A 13,083-nucleotide genomic window follows, 5' to 3' on the forward strand; every position below is an offset into this window, starting at 1 on the left:
GCCCATATGGAATATACAACTAATAGCATATAAGTGGAAACCCTGGTAGCATAGTGGTTAAGAGCTATGACTGCTAACCAAAAGGTCAGCAGTTTGAATCTACCAGGTGCTCCTTGGAAACCCCATGGGGCAGTTCTACTCTGTCCTGTAGGGTCACTGTGAGCTGGAATTGACTCGATGGCAGTGGGTTTGGTTTTTGGTTTTAACATATAAGTAGACATCGGCATGATGATCAATTTTCTTTTTCATTTTTCTTAATTTATTTCTTGCTGCTTCCCTTAGTGATTCCTTGTCTTTGAAGAAATTGTAGCATTAAACTTGTTTCTTGTTTCCTAGTTCTTCAATTTGTTGAGAAATAGTCTCTATAATTTGTTCTAGCATTAAAAATTGAAGTATGGGCCCTAGCACTTATAAGTTGATAAAACAGTAATTGTCCTGGTCTTTAGGCAATAACATGCTTTCATAAAAACTAAAATGCTTTTGGAAGTACAAAGGAAGAGGAAAACATCCAAAGGCGGCTGTATCCAACTGATTCTGCACAGTTTCAGAAAAGTTGTAATGTTCATAGAATGGAATTTTGATGCATCATAATGATCTCCTGTTGCTACCTAATGATAGTTATATAATACATTAATTTCACTAAATGACACATGCATCGCTTGTAAAATTTATTTTTAATTGTGATCAAAAACTATTAAGACACACTTAAAACCAAGATACATATACTTAATTATTGTACTGAATTTGAGTTACCAGCTTTATGTTTATATTATAATGATATTTTAATATGAATAATCTGATGTTTGGATTATAATACTGAAGGAACTTTTTATTTACTTTTAAAGGTAGCATTGTATCACCAAACTATATTAAATAAGGAAAGAATGCTTCTGAAGTAATATGTATGGATTATACAGAAAATATCTTCATGCAGCATGATAAAAAAATTAATTACCAAACAGCAAAGATATAATGTAGAACTTACTATACACAAATATAACCCCCCCCAAAAGAAAACATTGCCATTGAGTTGATTCTGACTCATAGCGACCCTATAAGACAGAGTAGAATGGCCCCATAGGGTTTCCAAGGAGCACCTGGTGGATTTGATCTGCCAACCTTTTGGTTAGCAGCTGTAGCTCTTAACCACTACTCCACCAGGGTTTCCAATATAGTATACCACATTTAAAGTTGAAAATCTTATCCATATTCTCAAAGCACTTGCAACAGAAAGTATAGCTGGAGAGAAAAGATGTATGCAGGATAAAACCTAGCAAACATAGTAAGACAATACTCTATGTCAAGTATCAAATAGGTAATACAGGTTATTTACTCAAAGAATGAGATACAGTACTGTGGGCTGAGATGGCCAAGTCATGGAGTGTGGAAAAAATGGATATCTGCTGTACTTTGATTTTATATTGGAAGAAAAGAAGAGATACCAGGCAAAGGGGATGTGATACAAGTAGAATTGAACTGAAGAAGGACAAAAAAAATCAGTCATTTGACAATAATGAAAGATATCTTTAGAGAAGTTCTTACAAATTGAATTAAAACAATGTTAAATTCTGATGGATAAGGCCACAGAGGCTAATGAAATAGTGACTAATACAAAGACTTAATATCATCTCAGTGATACCTCTAGTTGTCAGTGCAGTGTTTTGTTTACTTTCCGTCATAATACTTCACAGGAGATTTAATTCAGAGGATCTATGCATTCCTGTATGCATATCCTGACTCTGGACCATAAGCATGACAATAAATATTGAGAATGTGTCTTGGATATAAGTGGCCTCCCTCCAGCTTCTTCAGAACTCTCATATGACCCCAGGTTCTGGGGTGTACCTAGCCCCTCAGAGGACCCTAAATGTGTCCAGTGTGACCAGGAATTTTCCTCTCTGATTAAATCTCCTACAGCCCTGGCCTTAGTTTCCTTGGGACTCTGCCCAAAGAACCAGACATTTGCTACTGTGTGTACGTATTATTGTTAACTAGTGTAAGTAGTTCCGGGTAAAGCTTGGTCTATTGTTGGAATGATGCCATGTTTAATAAAGTTTAGCAAACTGCTTGAATGTGCCTTCCAGAATCCTACTTATGCATACAATTGAAGGATCTGCTGGGAAATAATTTATCCTAATGTGTTGAATTAGGCAGATGAGTTCGGTCCCAGTGTAAATCTGTGTCTTCAGAGGTGGGGATGCTTGGTTCAACGTGGTGTCTGTCATTTTCATTTGTGTTCTCAGCTAATGTTCCAGGGACTCAATCTTGAGTCTGGGTTGGGAAGTGGGGAGAAGAGAAAGGAAAATCTATTTTAGTAAAAACTATCTAAGATATAGTATAAAAAAGAGAACTTCTGTGTGGGTGGATGGAATTTTGGGGAAGGAAAGTGTCGGGAGGAAGACTTTGAGCTCATTTTACAAGTGCCTAGCTTTTGTCATGGCATCTCGTCGAGGAATTTCTTAGAGGCCTAAATTCTCCAGATTAAGTATTAAAATCATCTTTACTTTTCAGAGTAACCATGGGCATAAATGCATGCACCAGTACATCAGAGAAGGCACACTTGGAAGCAGCCTTGTCTGTTACGTTCCAAAGTTTCTCAGCACTGTGTACAGTATAGTGTGAGTTGCTTCCCAGCAGACATTCAATTAATGCTTCGTAGGAATTCTTATGCTAAACTGACTTCTTTGACTCTAGCTAACAAAAATAGAGCCCACAGTCAACAAAAGGTTCTTTCAGTTCTAAAACAAAAGAGATCGAATTTACTTAACCCGAACCATGAATGTATTGTCCGTGTGAGATCTGCGTGCTAAATCTTGGCTGAGGTGAAGTGGTAGTGATTCACTTCTAAGTCCTTAAAGCTGTTTTAAAATCATTAGTAACTTGCAGTGTTCAGAAGGAGAGTGATGGTGCCATTTCAAAATGAAATTAATGTTGCCCTCAACTCTGCAATTTAATATTAAACAAAATAAATCTGAACCTCAGTGATCTGTCTCTGATTAACCTAGTTGTCTTCTCCTTGTGTGGGGTCTTAAAAATGAAATGAAGGTGAGGAGTTTTATGGCACTTTATTTATTTATTTATTTTTAGCTCAGCATGACATCTCACAGTGCCTAAAACTATAATACTTCTTTTTTAAGTGGGCCAGAAGTGGGGAATTTTATGTGTTCTCTTGTCAAGTCAAACTGTATAATAGAACCAGTGCGCTCAGCCGGGTCAAGAAGAAAGCCCACACAATTTGAAAAACTGGTATAACATCCATTGTAATGCTGCTACCTAAAAATGTTTCTAATCGATATTTATCTATTATTTGTGAAAATTTTTGAAACTTAGTGATCTTTCAGATTTTCAATCAGCAGTTCATAAATGGAGTAGACAATTTTCTGGATGTATCTTTTATGTTTATTTGGGACATATTATTACAGCAGTTTTTAGTCTTACACTTAGCTATTATACCAAATGTAAGTATGTGCGCATTTATGTGTGTGCAACCCCAGATATACAATAAATGGTATACTTCCCCCCTAACCCCATGATCACCAATCACCTTTTTATTGCTAAGCACCATTTTTATCTTAATCACTTCTCTGCTCCATTTAAAATCAATCTCCCTCTTCTTGGGACCCCATACCTCCTTGCTCCTGGTTTTCGTGTTTAAGCACCCTGATTCTTTCTGCCTCCCCCTTATCTGCCTATTCCTTAGACTTTGGATTTTGAAAGTGTCTTCTATGTTGCTTTTCTAACTGTAGACATTCCTTTTGAGAAACCACTCATTCCTACAGCTTTACTTGCATTTAGATGCTGATATCTCCACAGCTATTTCTTTAGCCCATTGTGCTCCTTAAAACCTCAGCCTTAAAGAGACATTTATCTGTAAAACAAATTTATTTGAATGCCCTACAGGGACATCAAATTCAACATATTTAAGACCAAGGTGTTATCTTTATCTTCCCCAGAAAAGGCTCTAACTCCTCAATTCTGCATCTCAAAATCATTCCTGCTGCTACAGGCTGGGGCGCCATCCTTCTCCTCACTCTCCATACCTTAACACGGAAAAGAGAATTTTACATGTTTCAAATTGTCCTCACATTCTCGTCTTCCCTCCCCAAACAACCATAGTCAAGTTTTCATTATTTCTCACTTGAACTACTGGTACAGTCTCTTATTTGGTTATGCTGACGGTAGTCTTGATATCTCATGTTTATCCTCAATTGAAACTCGTTTGGTGATGTTGCTGATAAACATAGTTCAACTATAGGAGACAGTCTGTATTCCTCAGTGTGGCAAACAAGATATACCTTCCATCTCCCACGACTGTTTTGCAACTTTACTTCCAGTAATACTAACCTGCTTGTAATTCCTACTGTATATTCTCAAGTACTGTCCCATGTGTTTTGTCTCTGCTCATGCCCCATACCTTGATTTCCTGTTTATCCGTTCTTTTCCTTAATAACTCATCCTTAAAGGTTCTGGCCAGAGATCTGCTCTCCCAGAAAACCTTTTCTGAACCTTTCTATGTTCCAGGTATTTCCTACTCATGCCGCATTTTACATTGTGCAAAATGTGTTGATTGCACTTTCTAAAGTACATTGAGATTATTTAGCCAAATTTATCCAAATGACTGTACCATATTGATCTTAAAACCCTCAGGACTTAGTCCAGTTGTTAGACTCATAGAAAATTAGACTTAATGAACCAAAATTATCTAAAAATAATGTTTTTTTCATTGAAGACTCAAACATTTTGAAAAGGTAAGCAATATAAAATGCGTCAACATCTAAACATACTTATTTAGCTTACCTCACAAGCATATACACAAGTAAATTAGTTCCCTCTATTATAGAAAAAAAAAGTTTTGATATTGTTTTGATTCTATTTTTAGAATTTCAACATGTAGAATAGTACTCATAAAGTTGATTTAAAAAGCAACATTAATGCAGAGAACATCTACAGTTTATATCGTAAAACCCGTGAGAGCTGGAACTCGACAGGACTGCCTTATTTTTCCTGGTCTCGCAAGTTTTCCACCTTTGAGAGGGTGCAGTCTTACCACTTTTCTATCAATCTCTATTAGTGGAAAATATTTGTGTTTTCCTTCTCTGGCAGGTTCTTGCCTTACACAGTTTCCGACTTTTGCAGGTTTTACTGCAATTGGTACAGGACAAAATAATACATTTGTTTGCCCATCAGAGAGGCAGGGCAATGATAATGAAGGATTTTTCCTGGTGTAAGAAGATTACATGGAAGAAAATTATAGCAGATAAGCTACGAGCCTGTTTGTTCACTTATTTAGAAATGTGCTTTCCATTTACCCATTTAAAATATATACTCCATTTAAATTATTTCATATTTGTCTAGGAAGAAATACTGACAATTCTTGCCTCACAATCCCTTGATCCATTCATCTAGCTGTACCTTTTAATGGTACATTACTTATTTATTCAGTCCAACTTTATACGAATTGCACTTCTGGTTTATAGACTGATGAGAATTCATGGCCTATTCAATTTAGTTGGACTCAGTTCTCCTCTGCAAATGTTATAACTCTCTGCAATTACCACACTGACTTTACTAGATAACTCAGGAAGAAGCTTGGCCATAAACCTTTGGATTTACAGGAAGGATTCCAAATATTTCTGAAACCGCTTATTAAAACCAGCTCTTGCTCTTTAAACGTAAAAAAAATACCATGTATAGAGAGGGATTTAAACATAAACGCACAATTTAAATAATTATTATAAAGTAAACATAAATGTAACTACAACTTGGGTAAATAATGCATCATCTCCTACATGATTTTCCCAGACACAAACACTTTTCTCTACCTATATTTAACCACTATGGTAACTGTATCTAGCTTTCAATTGTACATTTATCATCTAAGTAAGCATGTTACCGCAATAACGCTGTTTGGAGCTGTCTGCCGCAATAGCCAACTCTGAGACAGGTGAGGTGAGCAGCGAGAGTTTTATTATATATCGATATATAGGAGACAGAGGGGAATAGATTCCTCCAAAAAACGTGTCTCCCCACTGGAGATCAGCCAAAGGCTTTTATAGCGACAGGATTATGGGTTTCAGAAGTTTGTGTTAGTTCCCCCTTGAGATGGTCATGTCTCAGATGAGTTAATCTTTTACTGCTATTCTTGGGGATTATCTGGTGACATCCTGGTTTTCTTTGTCACAAGATGGGTGCTTTGTTCAGTGTTTCATCCTTAGATCATTATCACTTGTTTTCCACCGTCCAAGGAGGAACATCGGTTAATCTTAAATGTTTTGTAGAGATTGGAACCGGAGGGAAAAACAAGATCATGAGACAGTGTGGCGGTTGGCAATGGCGAATAGTAATAGTGAGCCAGGCCTATGCAGCCTCTTTCAAGCATCTCTAGACAACAGAGTTGTAGTGTTGTCCTTTTTTTGAAATGTACATAAACAGCATTGTAGAGTATGTTTGCCTTAGTGTCTGCTGTCTTTCACCTATCTTTATATTTTTAAGATTCAACCACATTTTTGCATGTTAATTTGTTTATTTTATTTGCTGCATAATATCTATTTAGTTACACTCCAGTTCATTTTCACATTCTCCTATTACTGAGCATTTGAATGTTTTCCACTTTGAGGCTGTATTAATCAACACTGCTGTGAATACTTTTAGATCGTTTATTCTCTTGCACATGTACCTGGGTTTCTCTGTAAGTATGAGTATATTCAACCTCATGGAAAATGTCACATTGTTTTCCACAGTGACTGTGCCAAGAATTGTATCAGTGTTAGTGATAATTCTATTCACATTCTTAGTGTGTCAGTCTTTCTCATTTGGGCCAATATGGCATGTTTGTAGTGGTATCACACCGTGGTCTTGGCTAGCATTTCTCTGATGAGACTGGGCATCTTTTTGTAGATTTATTTTGTAATTTGAATTTCCTCTTTTCCAACGTGCCTGAAATCTCTTACCCATTTTATCTATTGGGTTACCCGTGATTTTTCTTCTTGAATTTTTTTTTTTCATTTGTAGGAGTTTGTATTTTATAGATACAAGTCCTTCCTTGTTACATGTGCTTCAAATACGGTCGACTTTCAATTAGTCTATTCATACTCGTATATCCTAGTTAAATATATATGTCTTGGAGAGACTTCACTTGAACATTTGGCTTCAGTTTTATTTTTGATAAACAATTGTTACTCATGCCATATAAAATCATCTGTGTAACTTTCATCTATCCAGCTTTGCTGTTAGTCCATCCACATCTTCTGAGGACAGCATCAACATTCATTTGATGTATAATATAAATGTAACAACTAAAATAAATTATAAAAACATAAAATCTGAGAAGCAGCATGTACCATATAATCTCTCCAGCCCAATCTTTTAATTTTAAGAATTAGGAGAATGAGATTCAGAATGTTAGAATGAGGGCTGAAACATGATCTTTCCCTCCCAAATTTAGTGCCTTTCAACTATGCCACAAGAGGAATATATTCACTTTGCCAATACTCAATAAGCATCTTTTGATAGGTCTTTACATACTGTTTATAAATACCTAAATTATGTCAGTTCCTGTTACTCTACTTATATAAGGTTACATTGCAACAATACCATTTATTTTTGTGTTTAAAATTAATAATAAGCTATTGCAATGTTAAAATCCATGTATATGTATTAAGGAAAAAATTGATTTTCTTTATATTTCATCTCTACCAATGTTTGCTAATTTAATACTTTTACTTGGGGTCACCAGAGTCAGAATTGATTCAGTGGCAACTGGTTTTTTTTTTTTGTTGTTATAAAGAAAAAAAGTAACTACAATTTTTTTGTAAGCAAACTGTAACCTGATATTGGCATTGTGAATATTACAAAAAATTGTCATAAACCAAATTTTAAACTTTTAAATTTTACTATAAAAATATGTAAGAAGTTTTTTTTTTTTTCAAGTGTTGAACATACATCCAGTGAGCAAGTTGACCAAATAATCTTAGAAAATAGTTTAGGTGATGTTACTGTAAAGCATGCTGGAGCACTGTAGGTGGAGCTCATTTTTGAAACATAATATAAAATACATGAAGAGTACAAATACTTAAGGGAAAAAAGAGCTATGAATTTGGCTAATATAATAGTTTAAAATAGAAGTATATGTCAATGTTATTTAATTCATTAAGTTCATCCCACAACCATTTAAATTTTATAGGAAATTTAAAATAACCAACTATGCAACCCAGGGTAAAGAGAAACTACCATACTGTGTAGCCCAATAAGCTTCAAATTTATGTCCTTTGGAGCTGAAGCTGGTCTTTCTCTCTGGAAGCCCAGAATCCTCTGTGATTGTTTACCATTGGCCGTTATTTTATAAATAAAACTATGCATTATGACTAACATTTTTCTCTTTCTTTGACTTCCCTTATCATTAACTGTACAGTCAGTTTTCATGAGATTTGGAATTAGCATAATAAACAGGAAAAAATGGTGAACTAAAGAGAAACCAGCAGAATCATGGGATTGCTAAAAATACATTTGGAGAAATTTATCAACAGCAGATACTTTTGACTATTTCATTGTATATATAAAAATTAAGAATGGTAAAATGAACTTACTGTAAAATTGGTTATTTGTGAAGTGATTCATTTTCATTTAATTGATTTATTAATGAAACCATATTTTACTGAAAAATGTTTGCTTCTCAGGTCTTTTGCCTTGAGTGGAGAAAAATTCAGTGCCGATAGGGAGAAATAGAAGAGGTACAAAGTTGAAGTCCTAGGAGTTTGGAGGCAGTAGGGAAGAAAGTAAAAACAGAAATAAATAATAGGAGAATAAGAGGTTCCCAATGAGCAGATTCTCCTCTGCCTTTAAAGTGAAGAGTTCTTAAAAAAATAGTAATAATACTACCAGAGCACCATAGCACTTTCCCCTCTGAATTCCTGGATTATTTTATCGTATTTTCAACTGATTCATGAGACAAATATATTTCAGGTAGAAGTATCTGTACCTGGAAAACTTTACACTAAATAGCATGGTCTCACTGAAAATTACAGCTAGTCTGGGTTCTGAAGAGACTAAAAGTCAATATTGGTGCATTGAAATAGCATCAGTCACAGAAAGAACTTAATGAATTAAAACAGCTCAACAAAGGTGTTTCAGTTACACAAATTAAGCTGACTTTTCTAAGCAGGTTTGCTTTTATAATTTTTCTCTTTGATTGCCACTCCATTACAATTGAAAAATTTTATGAGCACAAGCAAAATTTACAAGTACATAAAATCTTCCACAGACTTAATGCAAATCGCTTGGTGCTTTCAGTGTTTAGTTTAAGGAGATGCTATAGCTAAAACTCTTTAGAGAAAATATTTTAGAATGATAACATCATATTTTACACAATGTTATTTTTTCCTTGTATTTAGCTTACTGTCAGCTTTTGAGATAAGAGTGGGTGTATCGAAGAATATCTGGGACCCTGTTATATTAAAAAATAAACCGCAATGAATGAGTTACAGCTATGTGAATTTTTAAGACATTATCTAGATTACAGACAGACCTGTGGGCATTTAGCCATGGTTATGAAAGAAAGGAGACACTTACTATAAAATCTAAAACATAGTATCGTCATTATTAACTAACGTATATTGACTCTATGCTATATGCCAGATACTATTCCAGGTACTTTTTGTGTATGAGCTCATTCAGTCCCCAGAAAATGATGTGGTAGGTTTTAATATTATCTCTACTTTACAATACTATAGACTCTATACAAGGTGAAGTATTTTAACAAGATTATGTAATGGATGAGTGGCAGAATCAGCTGCATCAGGCTGTGAAATCCTAGAGAACTTGTATTTATCTCAACTGTTTATTACCAGTTGCCAAGGAGTTGATTCTGACTCACGGTGACCCCATGTGTGTCAGAGTTGAACAGTGCTCCATAAGGTTTTAATGGCTAATTTTTCAGAAGTATATTGCCAGGTCTTTCCTCTGAGGTGCCTCTGGGTGGACTTGAACTTCCAAACTTTCAGTTAGCAGTCAAGCACATTAGCCATTTCTACCACTCAACTGTAGACAGCCTAAAATACTGAAAAGGAGCACTGACCTTAGCATAAACACTGTGAGGTTCAAATCCTAGCGGCATTAATCTTTAACTTTAGGCAAATAATCTAGTCTCCGTAAATCTCAGTTTCCTCATCTGTAAAATAGAGAGATCAATCGACTTCCCTAAGGCTTAAAGGAGAGAATTCACAATCCCCCCAGTATAATAAGCTGGAAGCCAGTGGGTTAGTAACAGCTGTGGCAGCAGCACTTACATTTTGTATACTTGAATTTTGGGACTTGTATTGAGATTTATTTTAATCATGATTCTGTCATGTATGATTTCAATCATTTGCCAAATCTGTATTATCCACACATTTAAAAATCACGTCCTTTCTGCCTTAATTCAAACGGCTGACATTTATAGACTCATTAGTCATTTATAGAAGTTTTGTGTCTCATCCACTTTGGCATTCAAATTGGGGATGATTCTTCAGTCAGCTGCAAGTCTAAATCATTATGCTTTCATCTAACAAATATTTTTCTATCTTGACCATTAAGATGTAATGAGAAATTTTCTCAAATATTTTTTGAAATCAATATGTATTATATTTATTGTCATTTCCTAGATTTACAAATATGGTAACCTAAGGGGGAAAATACAATTATTTTGTCACGACGTGTACTTAATACAAGTAATTTGAAAGTCACCACAGGGATTCCAAACTTCCTGACCTTATGAAGGGTACAGTTTTAATAGGGATGATGTGAGTTTAATGTCATTTGCTTTCTTAGCTCTGCAAGACTGTATTAAGTACCTCTGTGACTGTGTTCTCAGACTACGCTGTACTTTTTTTTTATATAACACTCAATAGAATTTGAAATAGTTTATTTTCATGGCTCTTTTTGTATTTATCTTTCCCGTTATAATATAATTTTCCAAAGGGCAGGTTAGAAGCCCAGCTCTATGCCCTGATAGTGCAGTATATATTTATTTTTGGAGCTTATCACTCTATTATTTTTTAAAGCAATTATTGTTTCATATCTACTATTCACACTATAGTTCAAATGACATGATTAAAGAGCACATCACTCTTGTCCTTCATTTCAGCCTCTGCTCCTAAAATGCTGTCCAGTACAAAGTTGACAATAAACATGGGTGAATAAATGAATGAATGAAAGTGTACATAGCTGAGTCAAGTCAAATTTACAGTATAACTGTTTTGTATTTTTATGCATTGAATATATTCTTTCTAATATAGTAATGGGAAATAATAACACTATTCAAACAATTTAGTTAATATTTACTGAGCTGGGAACTCAGTTCTACACTAAAGCACTAAAGTGAACAAAGAACAATTTCTGCCATTTTAGAACTAACCATAGATAACAGAGGTATAAATGCAAATAAATATATACAATACAACATGAAAACTACTGTGACCCATATGTACACATTGCTCTGGGGTAAGATGAGAGTGGGAACTAATTCAATTTAACTTTCAGAATTTAAGTGATGACTGTATTTTTATGCACTAATGCACGCCTTCTACATTTGTTTGCCGCCCCCGCCCCCCTGTAAGGTATTTTCATAAGCACACTATGCTAATTTTTTTTTTTTTACAACAACATGTAAAAAAAGTTGGCACTGCGGCACCTATGAAAATATCTCAAGGGGGGAGGCACAATCGGCAAACAAGCATAGAAGGTGTGACTTATTTGCATAAACGTATGGTATATGAAGATAGTTTCATTATTTATCTTTGCTCATTTGATTTTATTTGATAGCAAAAAAAGAAAAACAATGCCTCTTGTCTGCATGACCATGGTTTAGAAAAGTACTCCATTGGGAAAATATTCTTTGTTTATAATACGCTTTCTGCAAACGTAGAATGGATTTCCTGTGTCTTTATCCCTTCAGTGTTTATCCTTCCTTTATATCCACTCAAGCATGGGCTTTCTAATCTGTATATCTGTTCTTCTACTTCAAGATTTCTTTAAATATATTTTCTGCCTGTTTTGATTTGTATGAGAACCACCAACGTCTACTTAGAAGTTACTTGCAACAATAGAACATTGCTTAAGTTTTAGAGCAAGTAATTGCCTCCAAGTCTTCATATACTGACACCCTCAGTGTTTATGAAGCCTGCTGTTATTACCACACAACCTCCATGCAGCATGTTGGGTGTTATGGATTGAATTGTTTCCCCAAAAAATGTGTGTCAACTTGGCTAGGACATGTATTGTGTGATTGTCCACTGTTTTATAATCTGATGTGATTTTCCTACGTTTTGTAAATCTTTCCTCTATGATGTTAATGAGGCAGGATTAGAGGCAGTTATGTTAATGAGGCAGGATTCAATCTACAGGATTAGGTTGTATGTTGAGTCAGTCTCTTTGAGATATGAAAGAGAGAATTGAGCATAGTGGAAAGGGACCTCATACAGCAAAGAAAGAAGTACTGGGAGCAGAGCATGTCCTTTGGACCCAGGGTTTCTGCTGAGAAGCTCGTGGACCAGGGGAAGACTGATAACAAGGACCTTTCCCCAGAACAGACAGAGGGAGAAAGCCTTCCCTGGGAGCTTGTGTTCTGAAATAGGATTTACAGCCTTCTAGACTGTGAGGGTTAAATTTGTGTTTGTTAAAGCCATCCACTTGTGGTATTTGCGTTACAGCAACGCTGGGTGACTAAGACATTGAGCATTGATGATTTTATATAGAATTCAAAATCTAGATTCCAAATGGGACTGTTAGTTCAGTGGTCATGTTTTTCCATCATCTCTCTGAAACTTTAGCCTACTCTGGAAGGCCATACTTTTATAAAATATTTACTCCCATAAAAGCAGTATGACAAAGAAGATGAGATCATTTTGGATTATTTTAGATGTAATAGTAAGCATTTGAGATCAGGGAGATTAGTATTACTTTATATCTGAGACTAATATTCATTTATTTCTTAGCTGAATGAAGTTTATAAATATTTTTTCATTGTTTAATATCAATTTTAAATGACGCTGATTTTAGATAATCTGAGCATATTGGTATAAAGAGTGAGATTTAAGAAATGTATGGTAT

General features: G+C 35.0%; 1 protein-coding gene across 16 annotated transcripts in view; it reads left to right on the forward strand.

Moving 5' to 3' along the window:
• PCDH15 (protocadherin related 15) overlaps window positions 1–13,083 on the forward strand; it is an 803,588-nt gene that overhangs the window by 532,445 nt on the left and 258,060 nt on the right. The window lies entirely within an intron of this gene.

Source organism: Trichechus manatus, unplaced genomic scaffold, assembly GCF_000243295.1.
Source record: "Trichechus manatus latirostris isolate Lorelei unplaced genomic scaffold, TriManLat1.0 scaffold00007, whole genome shotgun sequence".
Lineage (NCBI taxonomy): Eukaryota > Metazoa > Chordata > Mammalia > Sirenia > Trichechidae > Trichechus > Trichechus manatus.